General features: G+C 35.0%; 1 protein-coding gene across 1 annotated transcript in view; it reads right to left on the minus strand.

The window, feature by feature from the left end:
* LOC106663694 (proton-associated sugar transporter A) overlaps positions 1 to 697 on the minus strand; it is a 57440-nt gene extending 56743 nt beyond the window's left edge. Inside the window, exon 1 of the mRNA XM_014388735.2 lies at positions 426 to 697. The gene's annotated coding sequence lies outside the window, so the exon portion shown is untranslated. The remainder of the gene's footprint in view (positions 1 to 425) is intronic.
* Between the last annotated feature and the right edge of the window lie 4933 nt (positions 698 to 5630).

The raw sequence follows: 5630 nt of genomic DNA on the forward strand, positions 1-5630 counted from the left end.
TTTGTTCTTTTTATGTGGACAATATGTATTGCAATTATATTGTTGTCTTAACAAATTTTATAATTAAGCCATTTTACTGATTTTTTTGTTTGTTTTTAAATTGATAATAAAACTAGTCTCTGCCTGTTTAAACCAAAAAACAGGGTTTTGCTTCCAAAAAGTACCCACTTGTAATTCTCCTCCACCTAAAGAATTTACCCCATCAGATATACACAATTAAGTCCTCCTATATATCCTTGCCAAAATTATAGAAAAACTCCTTAAAACATTATTTCAGAAAAGGATCGAGCCTGACACTCGGCCTGCTTTGGAAACTGAAGAACATCCTCTCTCATGCGTACTGTCTCATGCTGAGATCATATCAGATGGACCGATTTTGCCAAGTCTGACAGGGAACTGAATTTTCAGTTCAATAATACACTAACCTTATTAGACCAGGTGTTCCTCTGGGAAGCGTTCTTGGCCCATTGCTTTTTTCAGTATACACTGCAGATATTCCTACACATGTTAACATTTCAGCACATACTTTCGCTGATGATAAAGCGATTTTTGCATGCAATTCAGACCCCTTCATTAACACTCAGCACTTACAACACATGAATGAATTAACAGTACGGTTCACAAAGCGAAGAATGAAAATAAACCTAGCAAAATGAATAACAGATAAATTTTATCAGTGAGAATAACTTCCCATTGCCTACAGCTGACCTTGTGCACTATCTTGCACTTTTCTTGGAAAAACGACTGTCTTGGAATCCGCACACAAGAGTGAAAAAACAAGAAACAAACCGACCTTATAAATTATTTAAAAGACGGTCAAGTGATCAAAATTATGGTTGTGAAGTGTGGGGCTCGACCAAGGACCCAATTCACAATGTCTCTAATCAAATTAGTCTAAAATCTCCATCAAATATAAATTCTCCTTTTTTATGTTTGAAATAAAATGATTCATAACAACGTAAACACCCCATTTGCGCATAACCTCATCAAAATCTGCTAGAAAAAAATTTCGTCAAACACTGAGCATCCAAAATAATCTACTAGAACAATTGTTATTACATCCAGCCATACCAGAAAATCCACCAAGACAATTAAAGCAAAAATGTCCCGAGGTCTTCTCACTATTTGATGAATGACAAGGTGTCAGTGTGAAGAAATGTAGTCACTGGGCAATGTCTCCTACAAGTGACTCAAGCGATAAATTCAGAATAGTATGTAGAAATTATTTACCTAATATAATTTTTGTATATTATTGTGTTGTCAATAACCAATAAATGTAATATAAAAAATATTATCAAAAGCTGGGAATAGAGGGTTTACAATTAAAAAGTCCCTTGTTAATTCTTTTTTTAATTACACAAATAAACACAAAAATGAGAAAAAGTTAATACTTTATCAAATAATATTTTAAACAAATTTCAACAAAATTATAACAGCTATATTTACAATAAATGGCCAGTTATGTACAAAAATGGCTACTTTTTTTTTTTATTCATATACAGTAGCTTCGTAGGCTCTGGTGAATCAGACATGTTAGTGGGTGTGACACATAAATTGATGATGGATGGTTGATGATTGGTGAATATTGATGAGGGAAATAAATCAGCATCAGCGCTATCTTCAACCAGGACACCAACTGCTTCTTCAATTTCATCCTTCGGTTCTGGAACTGCATTTTTATCTGAACTTCAGTCATTTCAGTGCCTTAGAGGACTCCATTCTCTTGCTGACACTCAGATATTTATCTGTCTACAATAAAAATGGGTTTAAAATTGTAAAATTTTATTACATTGATAATTTGGATAACAATTTATTTATAAGAAAACTTTTTTTTAACCAGGTTAATTGATTTTAAAAAACAACAGTGGATAAACAAATATTGTAAATAGAAGACCTTCTAGCAGAATTTAAACTAAAAAATAAATAAATAAAAATGATATAACCAGATAATTTTGTCAGCTCATGCAACTGTATCGCATGTGGGAAAAATGCCAACCAAACTTTCATAATGTCAATTCTTTATTGAACTGGCACTGGATTGCTTTTGGGTGAGTCACACTCACAGGCTGACCCCAGAGACCAACACCCACCGTCAACTTTGTCAATTCTCTTTCAGACTAAGCCAAATCAATAATAAACATGTGTCAGTATTATATTTGTCCTACATAAAATCATGCTTCAGTGAATGCCCTCAACACATGCATGTTATAAAGCTAAACACAACCCTCATTCTCATCTATGCATTGCTCTGTACTTATCAATTTTAGTGGGTTGAAGGTACATGATGATGATGATGATGAAAGAAACTATGAGATGGTTGTTTATGCTCCCCAAGCACTGCAGCCTTCTGGTATTTTCCTATTTTCTTAGTCTTTAGTTCAGTCTGTTGATTCGATCCTTCTTTTAAGGAGTACTATCATTGACTGCCATAGCTACAATTCCTTTCCCTGGGTTTTCTTTGTATCCCAGGTTATGTCTCCATTGAGCAGTTGCTTTGCTCATCTTAGATTATATAGGTGGCTGTTTCTTGCTCCTCATTGCATAACCTACAAATGAGGTCATCGTTGAATTTTATGTACATGTTTGCTCATATGCCAGGGATAGGTAAATGGTCCTATCAGGCCTCCGACTTTAGCCCTATCTAACTGCAGCAGTGAGTTTTGGTGAGGGTTGCTTTAGCATAAGTTTACTGTGTCTAGCGCCCTAGAGTTTATCCATTTCTCCTTTTGCCTCTTCTGGATCCATTTGTGATGAGGATTCTATGTTTGTTTTTGTTATCCCAAGTATAGGTCAGGGTGTATTTACTGTATTGCAGGTCCTTCTCTGGTCAGTGTGCCTGTTTTTTCTTTATTTTTCGTTCTAGCACCCAAGATATCACCAGGTTGTTGTGTTTCTCCGGGTTTTGGAGATTTTGGATGCTTTTACAGATTAATTTCAATATGATTTTTTACAGGCTATTGCTTTAAAAGCTGCTTGGCTTATCTTATGAGGGTTTTTGCCATTGCAACCTCTTTCAAGATTTTTCAAGCACAACTATTGATGGCATGAGTTTCAGCTTGAAAGACTAAGGTGTCCTTACTTAATAAGTCTGATTACTGATGTTTTGGGCATGTACAACGCCTGATCCGGTTCCTTGAAGGTACATACTTGACATTCTAAGTGTATAACTAACTTCCTTTTTAATTATTCCATTATAAGTTGCATTAAAAAAAATCATATGTAGCAAAATTTTTGTTACTCATTACATTATACAACTTACCCAAAAATAACCTAAGTTAGGGTTGAAGTTAGACAGTAGCATTTCACCGTTGACCCAGTGACACAATATATTCACGCTAATAAATACATTTGATCACATAAGACAAGTAATCACGCAGTATTATATTGTGGACGGTTAATGGTTAGATTGAAAAAAGTCTTACTGTGCTCAATGGGTTGTTCTATATAAAATTTAATTATTCTATTATATAAAATATCATATATTGTTATATAAAATATATAAATACAGTTTGTTGTTTATTATTATTATTAATCAATTTATTATTATTAAATTCAAAGGTGAGGTTGAGATGGGAAGTTAGTGTCCAAGTGGATCAAAGTCACGAAGGCTCAAGTAGTAGCGGCGTATCTGCCGAAGGTCGTGGGTTCGAATCCCGCTCGTTACACTGACTTTTTTATCTCAACTAAAAACCTTAATTAATTGAAAGATATTAATTAGTCAAGCGGACCACGAAAACTAGTGAATTATTATTAATGTTTGTTGTTATTTTGTAATTATGTCCTGATTTATATTCTTTGTAAAAGGATCTTTGATTCGTATGTATGTATATATAAATAAATATAGATAAATAAATAGGAGTCTTGTGGCGGCACTGCAGCGGCAACACTGCTGTCAAGAAGAGAGTTCTAACGGTTTCTGCCACCACGTGCATTTCATAGCATAAACTTTGTTCGATATATGACTATATTTGTACGTTATTGTACATCTGCATAAGTAACCACCGAGTTTAGGACTTAGTAAGTACAAATTTCTGAAACAACGACGATGCCGCATGATGGTGCAGACTCGAATAATACCTACGACTCCACGTTATTGGACGAAATCAACAGAGGATCCATACAAATACCGCCTGTTTGGAGGGAAGACATCAAACTTTGGAAAATAAAGGTAGAAGCTATATTTTCAACACATAGGATCACTACGGAATCGATGAAATTTAACTACGTCCTTGCGTCGCTGGACTCGGAAGTGGTCAGGCTGATAACGGATTTCTTGCGTCGAGCCCCGACCCAAAAACCTTATTCAGACTTGATGGACAGACTCGAACAAGAGTTTGGGGAATCTCAGGGACTAGAATTAACGAAATTATTAACAGAAATAGAGTTGGGAGATAAAAGGCCTAGTCAGTTGTTAAGAGAAATTCGCGCGCTTGCTGGATCTCTAATAAACCGTGAAGATTTGCGTTGGGCCTTCATGCAAATGTTGCCTGCTAATATAAGATACGTACTAGAGTCAAGTACTGACAGCTTGGATAATTTGGCTATAATGGCAGACAGAATCCTAGATTATTTGAATACTTCTTGTGTCTCTACCAAAAATATTCTACCCCCTCCCTCACAAACCGTTTTGTTCCAAAATCAGCTTTCTCAACTTGAACAGCGAATTGCGCAACTTAGTTCTTCTATTAAAAAACTTGAATTACGAAACCGTCCACGATCACGTTCACAATCACATTCGCGACATCAACCTAACGGGTTTTGCTGGTATCACGATAAGTTTGGAAAGAAAGCCAGAAAATGCAAAAGCCCCTGTACTTTTTGAATGAACTATCAACCAAGCAGCAATCTCAACAGTTAAGAATTCAAACCACAACCACCAACCCTTCAACCACCGTCTACACGAGATACCACTACTCTTGAAGGATTTCTCCACAAATCATGAGATGAAGTGTCCTCTTTCTTTTCTTCTATTATCATTCCTTTGTCACTAGTAGGGGGCAGCAGAACTACATGTTAAGAAGATAAACTTTTGATCTCTTTAAAAGAGAGTTCTTACTGTTGTTTTAAACTATCCGCATTTCAAGCTTAAAGCTCATCAGCATTTTGACGGAGTTACAAGCACGTCTCTCGACATGTCAACCACTCTTACAATTCATGTCGAGAGACGTGCTTGTAACTCGGTCAAGTAGTTGATGAGCTTTAAGATTGAAAAACGGATATTGCAAGCAACAAACTGTGTATAAGAACTGTCTTTTAAAGAGATTAAACAACATACTCACCCCACCTTTATCATTTCCAGAAAAGCTTTTCATTCTATAAACTCTGATGTTTGATGAATATGTATGTGTATTTGTATAATATATTATGTAATGTATCCCCATAATCTATTGGTCCCTCCCTACAAGTATACTAACCATAGGAAAAGAATTTGTCTTCTCTAAGATTTTGAGTATTTTCCTAGAACTTGTAAGTGTAATAACAATAAATGTGATAAATATTATTGTTATGAGTGTGAATGTCCACCCATTAGATCTCGAACGTTTGGATATTTAAAAAATACAAAATTATTTGTGAAAAAGTAGAAAAAAATTGTTTAATTGGAAATTAAATAATGATAAATGCCTTGCCTA

Source organism: Cimex lectularius, unplaced genomic scaffold (genome assembly GCF_000648675.2).
Source record: "Cimex lectularius strain Harlan isolate CLEC.00 unplaced genomic scaffold, Clec_2.1 scaffold116, whole genome shotgun sequence".
Classification (NCBI taxonomy): domain Eukaryota; kingdom Metazoa; phylum Arthropoda; class Insecta; order Hemiptera; family Cimicidae; genus Cimex; species Cimex lectularius.